General features: G+C 42.7%; 1 long non-coding RNA gene across 1 annotated transcript in view; it reads right to left on the bottom strand.

Moving 5' to 3' along the window:
• Nucleotides 1-15,170: 15,170 nt before the first annotated feature.
• The window catches only part of LOC148110021 (uncharacterized), a 33,128-nt gene continuing 23,700 nt past the window's right edge, over nucleotides 15,171-24,598 (bottom strand). The window contains exon 2 of the long non-coding RNA XR_015724673.1: nucleotides 15,171-15,792. This is a non-coding gene — a long non-coding RNA (uncharacterized LOC148110021). The remainder of the gene's footprint in view (nucleotides 15,793-24,598) is intronic.

Raw genomic sequence — 24,598 nt, 5'->3', positions numbered from 1 at the left:
GGATCCCTACTTCCTGGGCCTCATCCTCCCTCCTTGCCAACATCCTGATTCAGATTTGGATTCCATTTGGCCTTAACGGAATCACATACCTGCTGGTTTCCATTTTGTATTATTTTCTTTCTTCTGTTTAGGGACTTCTGAGAATCTCTCATAGACACAGACTTCAAGGGTCTTCTTTTACTTGAGCAGGATGTCCATCTTGCCTTTAGAATGTTACATACAACCCTGTGCTCTTCTCTGAAAGGAAAGAGGAGCATAGCATATACTCCATACAGCACTGTTAAGTGCATCTTACCTGACACCTCTTAGGGTTGGAATCCCAGTGGGATTCCCATTGTTTGTCACTGTCTACAGTCACCCACAGGAGCCAGATGAGTCACCATACTAAACTACATCCTTTGGACTCTTCTAGTCCCTTAAGAATACATGGGTCATTTATACGTCTCCTTTCTTCCATGATTCCAGGGATTCACTATTTTGCTATATAATAAAATGAACTGGGGCACCTGGGTGGCTCAGTCAGTTATGCGTCCTTCTCTTGATTTCAGCTCAGGTCATGATCTCAATGTCCTGGAATAGAGCCCTGCATCGGGTTCTGCACTCAGCATGGAGTCTGCTTGAGATTCTCTCTCCCTCTCCCTCTGCCCCCCCAGTAAATAAATAAATCATTAAAAAAAATAAATAAAATCAACTACAATTTCTTAGAAAATACTACCAATTTTTACCAAGCTGCCATTGCCACTGGGCTATAAAACAATCAGAAAACAGAAAATATTCAGTTATTTTAAAGATAACTTTACAATTACTTGAGAGAATCTTTCCAATTTTCAGGTTCTGTTTTTAAAATGTCTTAAAATCTCATGCTCCTAGTCTGTGGTGCTTTTGTCAGACATCACTGTGTTTATCATACCACTAAATTAGCATGATTCTTCACTGTACAAAATTATTTATCAAAGAAGTCCTCTTATCAGATGACTTCATTGTACTATTTCAATTGCCATGAATAAATACTAATTTATTGAGAATGGCTCTAAGATTTTTAATGACAAGAGAACACTTTGGAAATTAGAAGTCCTGCTTCTTGAAGAACCTATGTTTACATCTGAAAGCTTTGTGAAATTATTTTTTAGGAATAGTTCTAGGTTCGCAGCACAAAGGAGTGGAAAATACAGTCCCCACATGCCCCTCCCACCAACCTGCAGGGCCTCCCGAATTATCAACATCCCACGCCCAGAATGGTACCTTTGTTACAATAGGTGAACCAACACTGATACATTATTAACACCTAAAGCCCATAGTTTATATCAGGGTTTATTTTTTGGGTGTTACACAGTCTATGAGGTCTGACAAACGTGTAATGACATGTATCCACCCTTTTCGTAGCAGATGGAATCGTTTCGCTGCCTTAAAAATCCCCCGTGCTCCACCTATTCGTTCCTCTCTCCTCAGTGAAATCACTTTTTTAATAATCTTTCCTGCCCTGAGGTTCCTGTCACAAACGGAAAAATCCCTATCAATCGGAATTAATTCTAACCTTCTAGAATAAAACAAAGCAAAACATCAAATTCATTAACCTGAAATGGTTTCTGTTCACTCTGCGTGATGTGATTTCAAGAGGAAAAAAAAAGATGCATAGGGGGCACCTGGGTGGCACAGTCGTTAAGCGTCTGCCTTTGGCTCAGGGCGTGATCCCGGAGTTCTGGGATCGAGCCCCACCCACATCAGGCTCCTCCGCGGGAAGCCTGTTTCTTCCTCTCCCACTCCCCCTACTTGTGTTCCCTCCCTCACTGGCTGTCTCTCTCTGTCAAATAAATAAATAAAATCTTTAAAAAAAAAAAAAAAGATGCATAGTGATTTCCAGTTAGCTCACTAAACATTAATGATGACCAAGTCAGCCTTCTGACCACAACCATGAAGCAGGAGGTTGGGATTTTAAATGTAGCAATACGGACGTGCTAAGGCAGAGACAAGAGAAGTGTCTGTAGCACTGTTAAGGTTACGGACGAAAATGAAGATGCAGGACACCTGGGTGGCTAAGTCGGTGAAGCGTCTGCCTTTAGCTCAGGTCATGATCCCAGGGTCCTGGGATTGAGTCTTTGTGTCCCTCCCCCTTCTCAGCGGGTAGCCTGCTTCTCCCTCTGCCCCTCCCCCTGCTTGTTGCTCTCTCTCTCTTGCTGTCAAATGAATAAAATCAAAAGAAAAGAAAGGTAGGTGAAGAGCCAGGCCACCTTCCCTTGGGACAACACCCAATAGCTCGGACTCCCGATACCCTTCTGTACTCTCACCTGTGAAAGGACTAGCGCTTCCTACTAGGATTAGCTGAGGATTCTCTGCATCTCAAACTGCATCCCATTTTGTATCTATGTAAAAAAGCCTAATTCTGATTTATATTTTTTGAGTAACAACTGGGAAATCTCTTGACCAGAAAAGTAGTTTTGAATAGAAAGCTCCTAATGTGTTTTTGTTGATGAATTTCTATGACTTAGAGCTTCCTGGCGCTGGAGCTAAGGACAGACCACCACTCAGCAGTGGGAGTTATAAGGGAGCCTAAGTGTCAAATGAATGATGAGACCAGGTGATTTTTGAGAGTTTTTCAATCCTGACTCTCGGTGATTCCACCTAAAACACAGAGCACTCGACCAGGCCTTTTTTCCCACCAGTGAACAAACAAAAAGACTTTTCCTAACATCGTTTAAACATTTTAGAATTATCCCTTCCAGTTTTCAGTACGAGCATCAGTATCAGCAATTCAGCAAATAGCCCATTATCCCATGTTCCCACATTTAATAGCTTGAACTGGAAAGTAGCTATAAATTGCAAATTGAATGAATGGGGCAATCAGCAGCCATATATTACCAACTTTTGGAATAGACTAGACTACACATACTAATGACCAGGAAGCAGGAATGTAGTACACTTTGAGAAAAAAAAAAGCAAGAAAAACTTTCTGACTCAAAGATCTAAATTAACAAACTAGCTGATGTTTAGATAAAAAGAACTAATTATTGTGGGGTTATTTTAATGGAGCTGATTGTTAAGGAAACACTAAAACTAAGACGTTTGGATGACGGTGTCGGAAAGAACTATTTGGGAGAAAAAGCCACCAGGCTGTCTTGGGATATTAGTACACCATTGTCTCACTGTTCACGGCAACAGCATTAGCAACATTAGGACCTTTCAGATTATAAAGATACCCTTTTTATCCCAGAGTCACTACCTGAGTCATGTTTATTTTTGCGTTTAAAAAAGAAGCATGTTAACCAGAAATTTTATTTCATTTGCAAAAAGCATACAGAAACCAAAGTATAGCCACGTCTCCCACCCCTCACCTGCCCACCGACCTGCATCTGCCTTTCCTCCTTTGCCCTCACCCCTTCCATCCCAGCTCTGTTCCCTTTGCCAGCTGAAGGGCATTGCTCTAACAATTCTCTCATTGTGTTCTGCATGATGGATTTCCCACTCTGCAGACAGATTGCTTCAATAAGTAAAAACATGTTGTAAGTACTCCCATCTTTTAAAAAACACTTTCTTGACCCTATTTCTGCCATGTCTTTCTTTTTACAGAACACTCCTTAAAATAGTTATCTATATTTGCCGTGTCCAAGTCTGCTCCTCCTGTTCTCTCATTAACCCACTTTAATTGTTTGCCCCCACTGCCCCACCAAAACTGCTCTTACAGGAGCTCCCCACTGACTTCTATATGCTATATCCAAGGTCAGTTCTCAGTTCTCATTGACCTGACCTAAAGCAGCATTGGGCACTGCTGAGCACCTTCTCCTTGAAATACTTTCTTCACTTGACTTCCCCTGGTTTTGCTCCTACCCTTAGTTTCTTTCCTCTCAGTCTTTTTGCTGGTTTGTCCTCATTTCCATGGCCTCTAAATATGGCCTTCTTGGGACACCCGGGTGGCACAGTCGGTTAAGACTCCAACTCCTGATTTCAGCTCAGGTCATGATCTCAGGGTTGTGAGATCAAGCCTTCCATCAAGCTCTGTGCTCAACGGGGAACCTGCTTGAGATTCTCTCCCTCTCCCTCTGCCCTCTCTTTTTCCCCCCACTTACATGTGCTCCATCTTTCTCTTTCTCAAATGAATAAATAAATCTTTAAATAGGGCCTTCTCTTTTGTTATTTACTCTCACTCCCTTGGTGATTTCTTCCCATCACTTTGAAAGCTGTCATATGTTAGTGGCTCCCAAATTTCTATCTCTAGCTCCGACCTCTGCATTCAGTTGCAGACGCCTGTCCTCCTGCCCCCCTTCCCGACACATTTGCTCTGATGTCTAACAAGCATCCTGCTCCGAGGAGCTCCTCCTGACATCTTCCCCGTGTCAAGAAATGGCAGCTCCCCAGTGAGTGAGTCAGCCCCAAGTTCCTGATGTTTTATTATTCTTTCTTTCTTCCTCACCCCAGTCTGGTCCAATAGCAAATCCTGCTGCTCTTTCCTGGAAATACATCCAGAATCTGATCACTTCTCACCATTCCCACCACTGCCTCCCTAGTTCAAGCCACCATCATTTCTCATGTGGATTATTGCAACTAGTCCTCCTGCTTCTTTCCTTACCCACCTTTAATTTTTTTCTCAACCAAACACCATGGTACTCTTGTTAAAACATCCATCAGATCATGTCATTCCTCTGCCTATCACCCTTCAAAGGCTCCCCTCCTTGTTCCTCAAAAAATTCTTGAGCGTTTACAGCAACCTCCTGTGATCTGACCCTCATTATTCTCTAACCTCGTCTGTATTTACTTTCTCCTTGGGGAGTTCATCTTCAGCCGGATTTGTCTCTTTGCTGTTCTTCAAACATACTGAGCAAGCTTCCACCAACCTTTGTAGCTCCTGTTTTCTGCCTGGCATACCCTCCTTCAAACACCAAAGACCTACATGGCCCGCTCTTCTGCCTCCGTCAGATACTCCCTTAGAGTTCAACTTCTCATGGAACCTTCCATGCCTACAATTATAATTCTCCCTGCCCTGGTACTTCCTCTCTTTTCTCTGCTCTATTTTCTCCTTAGCACTATTTTTAAATACTACCTATTTTACTTATCTTGTTTATTTCCTTTCTTTTCGACTAAAAAGTAAGATTCCTTGGCATACAGAATAGCACCTGACACATAGTAATCACTCAATAACTATTGTTGAACAGATGAGTTAACAGTGTAGACTTTATGCCAAGAGTTTCTAACCCATAATACATACACGTCCTACAATCCTCATTTACAAAAAACAGGCTTGTGAGCAGTGAGTATAATACAATTGCCCTGGCCAAGGATGAGAGTAGGGTTCCCGTTTAGAAGAGCTGAAACAACACCTGGGAACAAATAGTGAAAGCAACCCATGAATGACTTTTCTGGTGCTCCAGGTCATGGGAGAGTACGGAGGGAAAGTGCGGTCCAAGATAGGTATTCTCTTGCTGGTTCAGACTCAGGAGGTAAGATGCAGAGTCACGACGTAAGGATAATTAACCCAGTGTTGTAGACTTTGTTATTTAATACATGACGAATGATTCCCTACTGCACTTTCCCAGTTCTCTCCGAATGGGGACTCACATGCTGGGCACACAGATGGAGTCAGGCAGAAAAAGAGGAGTTGTAAAAGTCCAATTGATCCATGAAGCATGGTGCCATTTGCCAAAGTCACCGCGCCTGTCGATGGTTTTTATGTAGTGCGGAGTTGATCTGGACACAAATGTTTCCAGTGTTAATCTTCCTTCCAGCCTTCAGCAAACACGAAAACATTTCCTGTAGGCATACTTACCTATTCCAGTGTTGTGTCATAGTGTAAAATTCATAGAAATCTCCCAGAACAGGTTTAAGCAAGGAGGAGTGTATTACAAGGACACAGGAGGGACGCGTGGACCACAAGAGCAGCGAGGTTGCAGGAATAAACTGGAAATGGGGACCCCAAATTGCTCAGGAATCTCAGTGTTGCTCATCTCTCTGCCCTTTCCTAGCTGTCACCTCCTCTTTTTCACCACATAGCAGCTTTCTCCTCTTCTTATTGCATAAACACAAACCATGGCAGAAACCCTTTCTCTGAGATTTACTTCTTATCCTCTCTAGAACAAGATTATAATCTCTTGGTCCCAAGTCCAAGTTTCCAGGAGCTGCCCAAGCCCAGTACCCACCTCCGAATAACCACATTTGTATAAACATGGATACGTTTATTTGAACGGGTTGGACGACAGGGGACAGCTGCCAGAACGTTTGGGAATGGGCTGGGAGCAGACTGATTGAGGCAACCCAGCAGACATCACTCTATTTAGGGTTCATGGACATTCATGATAAAAATGTTCTCTTTGTAATACTACCTTTTCTCCTACCTCTCGGTTCATTTCTCGAAGAAGGCAGTATTTTATAATAAATAATAACATTTAAACCCCAGCAAGCTTAAATAAGGGAGAGAGTGAGGTTGTCAAAAAGAAGAGACAACTTTAAGCTCAGTGAGCACCAGGATGGACCATGCTGACTTGTTTACCACTGAATCTGCACTCATAGTATCAGCCCAGGATAAGGACTCTGTCCATGTTAGCTGTTACTATTACAATAAGGACTCCCCAAAACTCATTGAACACCGTGGATGTGGAGGGGAAACCCATATTCATAGTGTATTTACGTCCATATTCACGTGGTTGTGGAGGGGAATCTTCCTGACAATAGCCAAGACGCTTTAACATTACTAGGGCTCACTGCAACAGAACAAGAGAAATTAGGGGAGCCTGGGTGGCTTAGTCGTTAAGTGTCTGCCTTGGGCTCAGGGTGTGATCCTGGAGTTCTGGGATCGAGCCCCACATCAGGCTCCTCCGCTGGGAGCCTGATTCTTCCTCTCCCGCTTCCCCAGCCTGTGTTCCCTCTCTCACTGGCTGTCTCTCTCTCTGTCAAATAAATAAAATCTTAAAAAAAAAAAAAAGAACAAGAGAAATTAAACAAATCAATAGCTACATAAAGAGGTTCCATATGACATAAGCCAACAATCCCAACTAGACCTGGCAACCACCAGTCCCTTACATCCATTAAATCAGTCCATCCAGAGACGGCCAGGGTGTCAGTGTCTCTGATTCTCACAACCTGTGTTTGTAGTCTGGGATGGGATTTTCATCCATGGTAATCTTGTATGCATCCTTGTCACAATAAACAGACATCTGAAAGGAAGATCAGATATCACTAGTGGTTACTCTTGGCTTAATTTCCCTGTCATGTGTGACCCATTCACAGACACGGTAACAAAAACAACACACCCTTGTTTTACTTGGAGGAGAACAGGAGCTCCAACCAGGAACGAGCTCTCTACAAGGATTGCTGCTCTGTTGCTAGGACTCCTTTCCTCCTCCAGGGGAAAGGGAAAGTAGCCTCTCTTACCCCAAGGATGGAGAACGCTCCTCTCCTCTGGTCTTTAAAAAAAAAAAAAAAAAAGACAAAACAAAACAAGGTCATATACTGCAAGGAAGAGGAAGTGAAGTTATTCCAAACAATAGACTAGGAACCAAGGAAAATAAAGCTCTTAAAAGGGCTGGTGAGCTGAGAGCTGATTGTTGAGTAGAAAACAACGGAAATTGGTGCCTTCCCCTTGGGCAATTGTAGATAATATCACTATGATTAGTAGGCTGCAGGATGAGGTAGTTTCAGGCTACCCATTTAACCAAGATCATCATATCCAAGTAAAGTGATTTCACCTGCTTCTGGTAGATAAGCGACTCAAAAGCTCTCTTGAAGGAAAACAACTCCGATTTCGGCACTCCAGATTCCCACATGTTCACTTCAGTCAAATGGGAACTCACAATTTTGGGAAAAAATCACCAAACATATATGAATCATCGGCTATCGGTAAAAGTCAGCAGAAACAGGGGCGCCTGGGTGGCACAGCGGTTAAGCGTCTGCCTTTGGCTCAGGGCGTGATCCCAGTGTTCTGGGATCGAGCCCCACGTCAGGCTCCTCCGCTATGAGCCTGCTTCTTCCTCTCCCACTCCCCCTGCTTGCGTTCCCTCTCTCGCTGGCTGTCTCTATCTCTGTCGGATAAATAAATAAAATCTTTAAAAAAAAAAAAGTCAGCAGAAACAAACAAATAACAGATTTATGCCTCAAGACTCCAAGTGTGGGAAAGATCAGATTCTGAATACAAAATAGCTATGTAAGACATGTTTCCTGTATAATCAAATTAAATGAAGACCAAATTTTAAACATAAATGAACAGCAAGGGACAATTGAAATTGATATAAAAACAGTAACAACAACAAAAAAAAACATGTAAAAATGCCAAATATAAGTGTTGCAGGATTTCTTTTCCTTTCGTGCCCCGGTTCTTGGTCACGCTGTGTCGAAGCATGAAGAGGTGGAGCAGACAAAGAGTGGTGGGCAGCAAAGCAAAGTTTGTTGAGTGGTAGTACAATTTCCCCAAGAAAGAGGGGACCCGAGAGGGTTCCTGCTTTGGCAGTTCCATCTGGGCATTTTTAGGGGCTTTGTGGTGTGGGTTGTTTTGATCTGATTAACCCTCTCTGCGCCTGTCACCCAAACAGGTTTTTGTCCACACGCTCAGACAGTTAGTTGTTCTCGTGGGAGAGGGTGGAGGGCTCCTTGCAGGGTGGTGGTTCGTAGCTTCCGGGATCAAGAGGGCAGTGGCCACCACTGCCCTAACGCTTGCCCCCCAGCCTCGGGTCACCGGATCAAGCTCTTTGTTTAGATATTCCACTGGCTGTTGAGCTGGCCCCAGACCTGGGTTAGGGCATCCAAGGCCATTCCCTTCCTTTCTGTCACATAAAAGTTGTTAAGTCCTTCTAATAGGAAGACTTAAAGCTGGGGCACTCAGTAAAGCCTCAAATAACAGGATGGATTTTTTTTTTTTACTTTTAAGGGTAATTTTCCATTAGGACAGTGGCCCCTTGTCCCTCCCTGCCTTTCTTCTGACTATCCTCCATCATAAGCAGGGGTACTTCAAAGTCACGATAGATTAACAATTAAACTAGACACAGGTGAGAGAATTAGTTAACTGGAAGATAATTCTGAAAAAGTACCCAGATTTCAGTGTAGAAGCTAGAAGATGAAGAATCTAAGAAACAGGGTAAGAGACATGAAATCTACCATGAGGAGTTCCACAAGCACTGAATCAAAAATGTCAAGAGAAGAGAAAAGAGAAAAGGAAAGAAAGGGAATATTCAAGTGGATAGTGACCAAGAATTTTCTAGAAATGAAAAAATATACCTATGCACGAATTTAAGAACTTCAGTGACTCTCAAGCAAGATGAACAAAAAGAAACCCACATGCAGATGCTTTGTAGTGAAATTGCAGAACAGGAAATGAGAAAAAATCTCAAAAGCCATCACAGAGACAAGGCAGATCACTTCTGAAGGAGTAACGGACAAATATGCTGCAGCAGCAATGAGAGAGGGGAGTACAATGAACAACTGTAAAGCCTGAGGGAAGTAAGCGGCAACCTCGAATTATGAAGCCAAGGAGCAGCACATGCCGCTCCTGCACAGACACCTAGCGGGAGAAAGACCAAAGAGAGACCCAAACGCTCGGTCAGGGAATGATGGATATGATGTCAGTGGAACAACTCACTGGTTTCACTTGCTAGTGCCCCTGTAGGGCTCACGGCATACACTCAGGCAGTTATCAAAGGCATTACCTTCTCGACTAACAAGTATCTCAAAAGGCGGTGGTTCTTGGGTCAGAATTCCTGAGAAGCAGGAATGGTGTCCTTGGGCCAGTGTAAGGAGGGAAGATGGGATTTAACTCAGTTTGTAAACTTTCTCAGTTAAAGTTACTGTTAAATGAAATAGCTTTTTTTAAAAAAACATTTTATTTATTTATTTGAGAGAGAGAGAGCACAAGTGGGAGGAGGGGCAGAGGCAGACGGAGAAGCAGGCTCCCCACTAATCAGGGAGCCCGACACAAGGCTCGATCCCAGGACCCTGAGATCATGACCCAAGCTGGACGCAGACACTGACCGAGCCGCTCGGGTGCCCCTACATGAAATAGCTTTATACAAAATTAATGTAAGCTAGAGGAATGCCAAGATAAAACTCCGGGAAAGGAATTGGATGCATGCAGCTCTTCAAACCCCATGCGCTGCGTAAGGATGGGCCTTGGCTCTGGAACATCTCTTACCAAGAGACCAAAAGTCACCACATCCTCTGTTGAACTTGTCACTTTGTGTGGGAATATCTTTCTTTGTTTCAGACTCAGTGTGTGATCCTTTGTCCTGCTTAAGCATCACATGGCCCCTGGCCAACCCCACTGCTCTATCTGTCCCTGTGGGGAGGAGATGGGGTCCTTCTGCTGCTGTTCCAGAGGCGTGCAGGACAGCCAACTGCCCCGCATGGGTTGGAGGAAGGGTCTGCTGGCCATGGGAGACCAACACCCACCACTGAAGCTGATCTGACTAGTCCCTTGTCCCCGTGAGTGAAGGGGTAGTCCATCCAGGCTGAACTGTGCTGTGTTCTCCCCGGTGACTCCGATAGCAAGACACAGTGGGCAGAGGTGTTCAGACTTTTACTCCTGCTAATAAGCAACCAATGCTACTTGCTCAACAAAAACTTAAAGCGAATCCTAAGGCAAATACATAAATTAGAGGCAAATTTAGAGACAAATTTGGAATTATGAATAGTGATCCCCAGACAGCTGAACGAAAAATACTGTTGCCCTAATGAATTGTTGCAAAATGAATTACGAACGAATGATGTACTATATGTTGGCTAACTGAACATAATTTTTAAGAATAATAATAACATAAAACTAGAAATGCTCTTGCCTAGAAATTCTGAACTATGGCTATTACTAGATTAGGAGTCATTCTTTTGTTATTGTCATGTTAGATGGACATCAGCCCCCTTCTTGAATCTAATATAAACAAAGACCAATATAAGAATACACTAAGCCTCAAGAGAGGCTTCACTCATTTGTCTCCATTCAACAGGAAACATCAAAGAAGAATCCTTCCATGGAGCCCGGGAGATACTTCCATAAAGTTGCCAGAGAGCAGAAGTGGGCACCATAACTGACAAATCCTAAGACCCTGGGCTGGGCTTAGTTCAGTGCCTCTCATACTCTAAGGAGCCTATCAGTCACTTGAGAATCTCATTAAGATGCTGATTCAGACTCCAGAGGTCTGTTGTGAGCCTCAGACTCTGCATTTCTAGCAAGCTGTAAGGTGCAGGCCGACCAGCTGCCGGTCTACACTGACACTCTGAGTAGCAAGGTCCTAGTTCTTGGTTTATGTTCTAGTTCTTGGTTTTACCAGTTGTGTTTTTGAATGAGCTGAAGAGCTACAAAGAATCTCGGCATGTCACATTCAGTCTTTCTGAGGAGCAAATCTAAAATCAAGTGAATCTGGGTTGCCTCGGTGGCTCAGCTGGTGAAGCGTCTGTCTTCGGCTCAGGTCATGAGTGCAGGGTCCTGGGATCGAGCCCGTGTCGGGCTCCACGCTCAGCGGGGAACCTGCTTCTCCCTTTCTCTTTGCCCCTCCGCCTGCTTGTTCTCTCTCTCTCTCTCTCTCTCAAATAAATAAATAAGATCTTAAAAATAAATAAATAAAATCAAGCGAATTTAAGACTACAGTGAGGGGGGGCGCCTGGGTAGCGCAGTCGTTAAGGTGTCTGCCTTCGGCTCAGGGCGTGATCCCGGTGTGTGATCCGCTGTGAGCCTGCTTCTTCCTCTCCCACTCCCCCTCCTGTGTTCCCTCTCTCGCTGGCTGTCTCTCTGTCACATAAACAAATAAAAAAAAAAAAATCTTAAAAAAAAAAAAAAGACTACAGTGAGGGGCTGAGTTATATATAATGAGTGAGCTTAGAAGCCCCATCTTAAGGAGCCCCCACTCCCTTTGTTTGCTCAGCATGCTAGTATTTTGCAGCGAAGCTTTTAGACTTTGAAGCTTCAGGACCTATGCTTTGCCAGTGCCAAGCCAGCTGTATTTGTTTCTTGCATTTACATCTTATCTAAGCTTCTGGAAGGAAAGAATGGCCAACTGAAAGTAGAGAGATACTTCAGGCGAAGAAGACAGATTGTGAAGATATTAGCGCTCTGTGTTCAGGTATCTTTTCATGGTAAACATGACTTTTCCTATTAAAATGGCTATTCTCCGTCATGGAGCTACACAGGTAATTCATTACAAGACCACAAGTCTTCAAAAGTACATGTTCAGAGGTAAATAATATTAAGCTTTACTATAGTTGCCATTTTTATAAGATTGTTTTGTAAGAGAGCATTTAAATCAATCTTTCCTCTTTTTTTAAACTTTAGACTAGTTTTTAACGGGTCATTTATTTCTTCTCTTCCCCAAAGATTTTTATTTCTTGTTCCACTTGTACACAGAATCTCACCTCAAAGTACATCCCGTGCCTAAATGTTATCCCTCTGCTCCCTCTGACCCACAAAGGAAAGAAATTCTTACAAAACTTCATTCTTCAGTTGACGGTTCAACGATAGAGCAATGGTCTTTGATTTTCCTTGTTTTAGATCCATCCCAAATCTTTTAAGTGAATAAGATGAGTGTTTAAGTCAGCTAGGGTATTATTTTTTTTAATGAAATTTAACCATGATTAAATACTACATAAGCATTTGTACACACATGGATAAGATCTGGACAGAAAATATGGACAAATGAAAGCAGTTCGATATACTTGCAAGAATGTAGGTACCTCAGTTCCCCATCTCTCTGCCCAGGGTCAGCTCAGCATAGCCTATGCCAAGGTCAGATTTTGCTCAAATTATAAAATGTGATCTTCCTCTTTCCTCTTTCTCATTTCCCTTTTTGGTTTCCAGAGGAACAAACGTTTCCTCCAAAGCTCCAAACTATGTTTGTCTGGCTCCTGAGAGACAGAGAAAGAGAAAGAGAACTTTTTACAAAATAACCCAGAAATGAAAAATTATAAACCATTATGAGGCAGTTCATTTGGCTCATCCTTTTACCATAAAACTCCATAACGTAGTAAACAGAAAGGATAGTCACTAGGCCCTGTAACCAGAACTGAATGAACCATGAACAGCAATTCATCCAGCAGACACTCTGACTTGCACCAAACTGCTGTCTACTAATTACCTATAAGGTTTGAAGAGCCAGTGATTTCCGTAACACTAGATAATACCTGGGCAATATATGACTATTCTGTATAATCTCCATCCACACTGTTCATGTCCACAATTACACAATCTGTAGGGTTCAAAGTCAAACATAAAGTATTGCTTAAGCAAACAGACATTAGGATATATTTTCCAAATTTCTCCCTGTTGGGCTACCTTCCATTTCAGGTAGAATATTGAGCACTGCATTCAGACCCTCATATGGGCAACTTTCTCAGTTTCTCCATGTAGACAACCTTGAAGACCACTCTTCATGTCCACATGACAAAGAGCTGTTGACTGTTCCTGTATTGACCTCTCGGCTCGGGGCTGAGCCTTCAGTTGGGATCAGTACAGACCCTGTTCCTGCCTTCACGGAGGTGAAAGCTTGTTGTCATTTGGTGGAAAGCTGTCATGAAGCTTCCTTCTGTAATTCTGAGAATCCAAAATATGGTTCTAGTTTGGCCCTTGTCTTTTTTATGCAGTTGGATCTGCTGACAAAGCTTGGACAAACCACTGAAATTAAAGGAAAAGTACTTAGAAATAGCAAAGCGTCAGCACCACCAAATCCCATCTGTTACTTCCTTTTACTCTTGCAGAGGCCTTATCAGGCTTGAGGAAAGCAGCTGTATTTGTCCTCACGCTACAGATGAGGGTGCAAGGAGAGGTGCAGAGGTCACTAAAAGTTACTTGGTAGTAGAAAAAGGACTGAAATTTTGGTTTCATGCCAGGTGGGTTACCAGTAAGCGACATTGTTATTCTTTGCTCTTTTTGTGCAAAGTCTACTTTCTATTTCCCTCCAAAGTGCCCACGCTTGCCTGAAAAGAAAAATTCCCCAGTGGAAATCAAGCATGATCAGAATGAGCATTTCTTACAGCCCCTTCACTCAGCTGTCTTACCAAATTCCCACTTCAAGAAATCTTTTCCAGAGACTTCCCGAGTTCTGAAAGTCTGAACTTAGGGCTGTTTCCTAGAGTTCGTAGTGAAGCTTCGAGAACAGGAAAGGGCATGTAGATAGTTAAAAGTTCACGATCTTCGGGGGCGCCTGGGGGGCTCAGTTGGTTGAGCATCCGGCTCTTGATTTCGGCTCAGGTCATGATCTTAGGGTCCTGAGATCCAGCCCTGCCCCTCCCCCAGCTTTCTCTCTCTCTCTTTCTCTCTCTCTAAAAATAAATAAACACTCCTCATGGAGTCTGCTTGAGATTCTCTCTCCCTCTCCCTCTGCCCCCCCCCACTTGCTCTCCCTCTCTCCCTCTCCAATAAATAAATAAATCTTAAAACAAATGTAATCTAAGGGCGTCTGCGTGGTGCAGTCAGTTGAGTGTCTGGCTCTTGGTTCCAGCTCTGGTCGTGATCTCAGGGCTGTGGGATCCCGCCCCTAATGGGCTCTGCGCTCGGCATGGAGTCTGCTTGAGATCCCCTCTCCCTCTGCCCCTCCCCACTGAGCGTTCTCTCTCTAATAAATACATCTTTAAAAAACCCCATAGTTTAAAAACTACAGTCCTTTTTTATATGCTATTACTTATATACCCCACAGGTAACAATACAGTTTCTTTCAGAGAATTAATTATTTGCCCTTGATATGGCCAGACAAGATTCTAACGGAAATACTGAAGGAAAGAGGGTAAAAATGTAAAGTTAATCTATTAGAAGCATTCTTCCTATTTTCTTACCCATTTTGCAGATGTGAAGATGGAGGTGGGGGAAACCATCCCAGGGGGAGGACCAGGCAAAACAGCCAAGCTGATTGGTTGGGAGACTGAAGCAAGGGTAGCCCAGTCACCTGGGTCCTCCTCTGTCCTCTTCTGGGGTGGGGGCACTAGGAGGGGAGGGGAATTGGCCTCTAGGCTGGAGTTGTGAGGGTGGGAAGCGTACCCTGCCTCTCCCTTATTCTAATTAGAAATTGGGCAGCATTTGTCTGTGGTGCTCCCCAAGACTTTCACTCCCCATCTGAAATGGATGTACAAACAGAGGCCACAGACATTCTATAGAAGCTCAACCAGGAAGATAAGCCCATGATCTAAAATGACCAAATACTGGGGCTAGCTAACACTGTGGAACCGAGAAAATAAAGGGACTTATTTGCTTGGGAGAGAACACAGATAACAGAGCAAATAGGTCAGAACTTCATTTAAAAGTTTAATTAATGTCTTCAAACACTGGAGAGATCACATACATCTAAGTTATTATATATTACAGAATTTTTAGAGATCTTGGAAATGAAATATCTAGTTGCTTAAAATCACTTTGGGTCATCAGCAGATAAATGAAATGTGATATATACATATAATAGAATATTTTTCAGCCTGGAAAAGGTAGGGAATTCTGACATATGATGTAACATACACAAACCTTGAAGACATGCTGAGTGAAATAAGCTAGACACAAAAGAACAAATATTGTATGACTCCTCCTATCTGACGTACCGAGCATAGGCAAATACATAAAGGCAGAAAGTAGAACAGAGGTTCCAGGAGCTGGGGGAGACCAAGGAATGGAGACTCAGTGTTTAATGGATACAAAGTTTCAGTTTGCGGTGGTGAAAATGTTCTGGAAATGACAAGTGATGAAGGCTGCAACAGCATTATGAATGCATTAATGCACTGAATTATACACTTAAAATGGTTACAATGGCAGGGGCACCTGGGTGGCTTTGTTGGTTAAGCATCTGACTCTTGAGCTCAGCTTGGATCCTGATCTCAGTGTCGTGAGTTCAAGCCATGCGTTGGGCTCAGAGCCTCCTTTAAAAAAAAAAAAAAAACAAAGGTTAACTTGGCAATTTTTATGTTCTGTACATTTTACCTCACACATGCAAAATCACACATGCAAAATTGAGTTATATAGGAGAACAAGTTTAGCAGGTGCTGAAGAACTTCATCCACAGGTAAGAGGCATGGCGGATACATTTGAAAGTTCTAGTACTGGGGCAACTGGGGGGCTCAGCTGGTTAAGCATCAGACTCTTGGTTTCAGCTCAGGTCATGATCTCCGGGTTGAGATTGAGCCCTGAGTCCGGGTCTTGCTCAGTGGGGAATCTGCCTGAGTTTCTCTCTCTCCTTCTCCCTCTGCCCCTCCCCCTGCTTTCTCTCTCTCTCTCTCTCTCTCTAAAAATAAGTAAACAAAATCTTCAAAAAAAATTAAAGTTCTAGTAGTGATTTGTATACATTTCATTGACTTTATTGTCATCATTCCTCATCAACGTCTCCACCAGCGAAATCACCGTAAGGGCCAGCTCAGTTCCCCCATCGAATAAGCCCCGGCTCCGTAGTCCCTCGGCAACCAGGGATGGACACCTCCATGGCCCGGCCTCTTCTCTTCTAGAGCACAGGTCTCAGAAGATGGGAGACTGCAGAAACCGTGTTTCAATCACTCAAAAGTGCCAGAAAAATCTTCCTCCGGTTCCAGTAGCCCCAGGTGAAAGCTGGAAAGTCCAGTGTCCTCACTTCGCCCTCTGCAAGCCCTGCCTTGTCCCCCTTCTTCCTCAGCCAGATTCCTCCAGGGTCATCGTTGGAGTCCCGTCTCAGTGTCACTAGATCCCCCAGCAGAGCAGGGAGGAAGCAATCGTGTGGGTAGGAAGCAGGGGGAGCCCATGACCTGGGGCCCTCAGGGAAGAGAGCCAAGGGGCCTGCCCATGGGACACAGGGGAGGCTGAATGCTGCTCCTCTTGGCTGGGTTCTCCCCACTCAGCCTCCAGAAGGCGTGGCAGCACGTTCGCCCAGACGCGCTCGGGTTTCCATCCAGGCTGACCACCCCGCCGCCGAGACCCTATCTGGCTCCCGGAATTCACGGGCTTGGTGCCCCGGAGTGAACCTGTTCCGGGAGAAGCCTCGTCCCGGGCCTGGTGACACCAGCAGGTGCTGGCTGCCTGTGGCTTTACCGCTGTGAGCGGATGTGGGGGTGGGGATCAAAAGGTCTGGAAGTGCCTTCCTCTATGAGCCCAATAAAACGGTCCGTTCTAATCATTTACTCATTAAATGACTGATACGCGCGGTGCGGGGGAGCGCGCCCTGCGTGGGCAGCCCGTAAAGTCCGCAGCAGGCGCGTCTGGGCGCTCCCCGCGCGATGGCTCCATGGCTGTGCTGTTTACGGAGCACGTCAGCCAGACAACCACGCGAGGCACGTGCGGCTCTTTCTCCTGTTTTTGAAATGAGGACATGGAAGCTCAGGAATAGTTCGTAATCCCCCAAAGTCGTAGAGGACACAAGAGGTGATGTCAGCTTGGGCTCCGTGCGATCTGATTCCGGGGTCATGGTCCCAATGACTCCATCGTGTTCCTGGCGTCTGCTTTTCATTCTGCTTTGACTGGCTCTGTGACCCTGTGCAAGTCATTCATCTGTCCCGGCCTTGCTTTCCTTATCTGTGAGGGGTCATGAAGCTGCTTTTGCGCTGAGGTTTTATGACTGTGATTGGAGCACTTGCTAGGTAGAAGGCCTTTGCCGATAGGCGTGGAACTAATAAAAATGCTTTTAGTGTACATTAAGTTCCCAAGGCCATCGAGTTCAAGAGACCTCTTTTGACTTCTAGACTTTACAGCCTCGTTTGCTTCTCAACCCCAAATTGTTCTAGTACCTCCCCAAACAAGTACCAAGCGATAAGTTTTAGCCTTCTCCACATTTGGACAAAGCTTTTTATCTGGAGTCCACTGTTTCTGGAGAAGCTTTTTCTCCCCTGCACTTTGGGTTGTAAGACCTAGACCAGCTCTGCCTTGTGAATCTCCCCTTATTATTGCTTTGAAACTGTTTTCCTCTTGGAAGAGCTCAAACTATTATTCATAAGGCTGTTTGTTGCAATCAATTCCTATAATATACCGAATTCCAGTGCAGCCAGGATCCTCAGCAAAACCTGGTTATGTACAAATCACATATCTTAAGCAGTCAGACAAACCCAACATCACTATGAGAACATTTGGAAGTATTCTGGTAAATACACCAGAATACTGTATCTGGATTTACACTGGAGTTCAAATTTCGCACCTACTTTTTTTTTAAGTAATGTGACTTTGGGCAAGTCAAATAGCTTCTCTGAGGTCCAGTTTTCCTCAAATTTCCAAAATATCATTTTTCCTATAATAGCAAACAAGTGTATGGTGTGCTGGGTATTAACTTATTTAATCCTCACAACAACTGCACAAATAGGTATTTTATTATCCCCATTTTACAGACAGGGAAAGCTCAGACACGTACTAAGGCTGTGGTGGGGTCAGAATTCGAACCAGGCAGTTGGTGCCAGAGCTCAGCCTCCTTAACACAGCAGAACCTTTATGGGCTTAGTAGTGGGTATGTTACTCCAACTAGCAACTCCTGGGCCTGCTTTTTTCCTTTTTATTAAAGTATAATTAACGTACAATGTTATGTGAGTTTTCAGTACAACATATTGATTTGACAATTTTTTAAAAATATTTATTTATTTAAGAGAGAGCATGCATGCATGCAAGCAGGGGGAGGGGCAGAGGGAGAGGGACAAGCAGACTCTGTGCCAAGCGCAGAGCCTGACGTGGGGCTCGATCCCAGGACCCTGAGATCATGACTTGAGCCGAAATCAAGAGTCCCATGCTTAACTGGCTAAGCCACCCAGGTGTCCCATTGATTCAACAATTCTATACATTATGACATGCTCACCATGGTAGGCGTAGTCCCCATCTGTCACCGTGCAACGTTATTGCAACATTATTCCCTGTGCTGTACTTTCCACCTCTGTGACTTATTTTTTTTTTTTATTTTTTATTTTTTTTTTAAGATTTTATTTATTTATTCGACAGAGATAGAGACAGCCAGCGATAGAGGGAACACAGGCAGGGGGAGTGGGAGAGGAAGAAGCAGGCTCATAGCGGAGGAGCCTGATGTGGGGCTCGATCCCATAACGCCGGGATCACGCCCTGAGCCGAAGGCAGACGCTTAACCGCTGTGCCACCCAGGCGCCCCGACTTATTTATTTTTTAACTGGAAGTTTTACCTCTTCATTCCCTTTACTGATTTTGCCCGTCCCCTCACCCCCCTCCCCTCTGGCCACCACCATATTTAAGTCTTTTTGGCTTGACTTTTATAACTCTAAGCTCTCAGTGACTTGTTATTGAAGAACCTAAGTACTCATCAGTGTGTGGAAGGGAAGTGGAGGAAGGGCAATACCCGTAACTTTCGTGCTCTTAGATCCCTGGCCGAAGTAGCTGCAGCATTTCCCGTGATTTTATTCAACTCAGAAGCTTTCCTTGTGATTTCTGGGAAAGGATGGGGCCTCTGCTTGTTCCGAAAATGGTGAGAGATTGAACATTAACTTTGAACTCCCTCTTCAGGGAAGGAGCTGGCCTAGCCCATGGAGACACTGTGCAAAGTTTAATCATGGGTAGTCCACAAAAAGCAGAAGGGAGAACTCCTGATGTCATGAGCCCTTCTTTCACTGAGAAGAGGCCAACATCTGTCCTCAGTATTCTTCAGCTTCCTTTGGGAGATGTTGTATTGTGAAGGTTTCAAATTGGTGGTGTGTGGGCCTCATATGGCCCACAGAACTAACCTGTTTGGCTTGCAAACTGTTGACCTACAGATCATTTTAAAAATGTAATTAGATGTCAACATTTAGCAATAAGAGTTCATATTTATATCCGAGTTGCTGGCCTATTGAAAAACCTGAAGGTCTAACAACAGTCCCACCAGTCAACCATCAGCTGGAGCCCAGCACATGCTGCTGCCATTAGAAGGGGTACATGCACCACTTCCCTGGAGCCCTCTCACCACCAGCAGCAGCTCAGCTCACTAATGGCCACACCGCCTGCACTCCTAATAGCCACTGACGTGGCCATCCTCATCCTAGCCTTTCAGGGTCTTCTGCTGACATTAGCCCTTTCATCAGATACTGTCCACTTCATTTACTCAATTAGGATGATTTCCAGGTTAAAAAAAAACTCTCAGCCTTGCTAAAATGCAAACATCTCCTTAGAAGACATTAAGGTAATAGTGTTAATAATAAAGATTCCAAGCATCCGGAAAATCCACTTTATCAAATGGCCTTTTGGCAGAGCCTGCTTAATAATAAATCATCCTCAGAGCATAAAATATATACATTTTAAGACTACAGTTTCTTTAAGTTTTTATTTCACAAATGAACCTTTTGAAAGATGAGTAAGTCAAAATGCCAGAATTATATAGATAATATAAGCATATAGATAATATGTTCCAAATGCAATGCCTGCAGAAAACTATAATGATGATCAACATATAGCTAACTTACAAATTGACTGTTTTTTTTTCTTCAAAGATTTTATTTATTTATTTGAGAGAGAGCATGAGTGGGGGGAGGGGCAGAGGCAGAGGGAGAAGCAGACTCTCTGCTGGGGGTGGGGGGGAGGGTTCCATGTGGGGCTCCATCCCAGGACCTTAAAGATCATGACCTGAGCCAAAGGCAGATGCTTAACTGACTGAGCCACTCAGGTGCCCCAAATTGACTATTTCTTGAAAACCCCTGAAATAGTATGCACCTAAGTGAATAAGACAGAGTTCTTCACAGACAGAATTTTCTTCATGATAATTCTTCATGAGAAAATTTTCAAACCTCTAAATTGGTATATGTGGTCTTAGATTATATATATATAGATATATATAGATATATATATCTATATATATATATGATATTCCCTTAGAAAGTATCAAATTATACATATATATGAAATCCTAATCTGGATTACTTTTAGATATACTTCACCACTTATTTTTCTTGACAATAGTTCTACTAAATCAAGATCTCTGGAAAATCTAGACCTACAGTCCCACACATAATGAAAATCCATTCATTTGTGGATATGAACCAAGATAGCACTATCACCCAAACCACAGTTGAGAATGTTCCTTCTCCCATCAGCTGTCAGATTTATGTTATACTTGGCATCTCTTAGAGCAGGTACTGTACAGCATAAGGAGCATAATAATTCATTATTTCTCCACCAAGAATGAGAAAGCAGGGCTGACAGGCAGGTGTGCCATCCAGGAAGAATAGGAAGTGCTAGATAAAATCACAAATGAGAGGAGAAATATCCACGAACACCACAGAGATACAAACAGTTATAAGAGACTATTATGAAAAACTATAGTCAACAAATTGGACAACGCAGAGAAATGGGTAAATTCCTAGAAACATACAAACTACCAAAGCTGAAACAGAAAGAAATAGAAAGCTTGAATAGACCAATAACCAGCAAAAGAAATTGAATCAGTAATCAAAAAACTTCCAACAAATGAAAGTCCACGACCAGATCACTTCACACTTAAAGAAGAGTTAATACTTATTCTTCTCAAACTATTCCAAAATACAGAAGAGAAAAGAAAACTTCCAAATTCATTCTATGAGGCCAACATTACCCTGATACCAAAACCTGATAAAGACACCACTAAAAAACAGAACTATAGGTCAATACATCTGATGAACACAGATGCAAAAATTTTCAATAAAATACTAGCAAACTGACAATACATTAAAAAAAAATCATTCACCACGATCAAGTGGGATTTATTCTTGGTTTGCAAGGGTGGTTCAATATTCCCAAATCAATCAGTGTGATATATCACATCAATAAGAGAATGGGAAAGAACCGTATGATCATCTCAATAGATGCAGAAAAAGCATTTGACCAAGTACAATATCCATTTATGATAAATAACCTTCAACAAAATAGGTTTAAAGGGAACATACCTCAACATAATAAAGGCCATGTATGAAAAACCCATAGCTAACATCATCCTAAATGGGAAAAAACTGAGAGCTTTTCTTCTACAGTCAGGAACAAGGCAGGGATGCCCACTCTCACCACTTTTATTCAACATGGTACTGGAAGTCCTAGACACACCAATCAGACAACAAAAAGGAATAAAAGGCATCCAAATTGGTAAGGAAGAAGTATAACTTTCACTATTTGCAGATGGCATGATACTCTATGTAAAACCTGAAAAACTCCATTAAAAAACAGCTAGAACTGGGGCGCCTGGGTGGCTCAGTTGGTGAAGCTTTGGCCTTCAGCTCAGGTCATGATCCTGGGGTCCTGGGATCAAACCCCACATTGGGCTCTATGCTCAGTGGGGAGCCTGCTTCTTCCTCTCCCTCTGTCATTCCCCCTGCTTATGCTCTCTCTCTCTCTCTCTTTCTCTCTCGCTCCTTCTCTGTCAAATAAATCAATAAAATCTTTTTTTTAAAAAACTGCTAGAACTGATAAACAAATTCAGTAAAGTCACAGGATACAAAATCAATGTACAGAAATCTGTTGCATTTCTATACACTAAAAGGAAGCAGGAGAATAAGAAATTAAGGAATCAGTCCTATTTACCATTGCACAAAAACCATAAGATACCTAGCAGTAAACCTAACCAAAGAAGTGAAAGACCTGTGTTCTGAAAACTATACAACATTGATGAAAGAAATTGAAGATGACGCAAGGAAATGGAAAAACATTCCATTTTTATGGATTAGAAGAACAAATATTGTTAATATGTCTATACTACCCAAAGCGGTCTACGTATTTAATGCCATTCCTATCAAAATACCAACATCATTTTTCACAGAGCTAGAACAAATCATCCTAAAATTTGTATGGAACCACAAATACCCTGAATAGGCAAAGCAACCTTGAAAAAGAAAAACAAAGCTTGGAACACCTGGGTAGCTCAGTCGGTTAAACACCTGACTCTTGATTTTGGCTCAGGTCATGATCTGGGGTCATGAGATCGAGCCCCACATCCAGCTCCACACTGGGCATGGAACCTGCTTACGATTCTCTCTCTCCCTCTCCTTCTGCCCACCACTCACAATCTCTCTCTCTCTTTAAAAAAAGAGAAAAGGAAAGGAAAGGAAAAGAAAAAAGAGAAACAAAGCTGGAGGCATCACAATTCCAGACTTCAAGTTATATTACAAAGCTGTAGTGATCAAGATAGTATAGTACTGGCACAAAAATAGACACATAGATTGAAAAGAATTAAAAACCCAGAAATGAACCCCAACTATATAGTCAATCTTCAATAAAGCAGGAAAGAGCATCCAATGGGAAAAAGGACAGTCTCTTCAACAAATAGTGTTGGGAAAACTGGACAGCAACATGCAAAAGAATGAAACTGGACACTCTGTTGCAGCACACACAAAAATAAATTAAAAATGGATTAAAGACCTAAAGGTGAGACCTGAAACCATAAAAATCCTAGAAAAGAACACAGGTAGTAATTTCTTTGACATTGGCCATAGCGACTTCTTTCTAGTTATGTCTCTTGAAGCAAGGGAAATGAAATTAATAATGAACTATTGGGACTACATAAAAAAAAAAAGCTTCTGCACAGCAGAGGAAACAATCAACAAAACTAAAAGACAATCCACTGAATGGCAGAAGATATTTGCAAATGACATATCCAATAAAGGTTTACTATCCAAAATATATAAAGAACTTATAAAATTCAACACCTCAAAAATGAATAATCCAATTTAAAAATGGGCAGAAGACATGAATAGACATTTTTCCAAAGAAGACATGCAGATGGCCAACAGATACATGAAAAGTTCCTCAACATCACTGAGCATCAGGGAAATGCAAGTCAAAACCACAACGAGATATCACCTCACACCTACCAGAATGGCTAAAACCAAACGACACAAGAAACAACAGGTGCTGGTGAGGAGGTGCAGAAAGGGGAACCTCGTGCACTGTTGGTGGGAATGCAAACTGGTGTAGCCATTCTGGAAAACAGTATGGAGGGTCCTCAAAAAGTTAAAAATAGAACCAGCCTATGATCCAGCAGTTTCATTACTAGGTATTTACCCAAAGAATACAAAAATACTAATTCAAAGGGATACATGCACCCTGATGTTTATAGCAGAATTATCTATAGTGCCAAAGTGTCCATTGATTGATGAACAGATAAAAAGTGATATATATATATATATATATATATATATATATATAATGGAATATTACTCAACCATAAAAAGAATGAACTCTTGCCATTTGCAAAAACATGGATGGAGCTGGACTGTATTATGCTAAGCCAGATAAGACAGCCAGAGAAAGACAAGTACCATATGATTTCATTCATATGTGGAATTTAAGAAAAAAAACAAACAGGCAAAGGGGGAAAAGAGAGAGAGAGAGGGAAACCAAGAAACAGACTCTTGACTGTAGAGAACAAACGGATGGTTACCAGAGGGAGTTGGAGGGTGGATGGGTGAAATAGGTGTTGGGGATGAAGGAGGGCACATGTCGTGATGAACACAGGGTGATGAATGGAAGTGTTGAATCACTACATCGAACACCTGAAACTCATATTGCACTGTATGTTAACTACCTGGAATTTAAATAAAAACTTAAAAAAAAGAATAAGAAATGCCCAACATAGTTTGAAGTCAATCCTAGTCCTTGATGTACTACATTTGACACAATTAAAATTACTTTCTGTCCTTTGAATATCCAAAAATAACTCATGGTTTTGGTTTACCTTTAATATTCACAAAACACTTTAACTGCAGCACATCGGAAAGAAAGATGGCAGCCATCAAATTATTATATTGTATAGGACGCCCAAAGCTCTCT

Source organism: Ursus americanus, chromosome 6 (genome assembly GCF_024610735.1).
Source record: "Ursus americanus isolate L20-20 chromosome 6, mUrsAme1.1.p, whole genome shotgun sequence".
Lineage (NCBI taxonomy): Eukaryota > Metazoa > Chordata > Mammalia > Carnivora > Ursidae > Ursus > Ursus americanus.
Note: the sequence above shows the minus strand (reverse complement) of the source record. Positions and strands in the feature narration are given on the sequence as shown.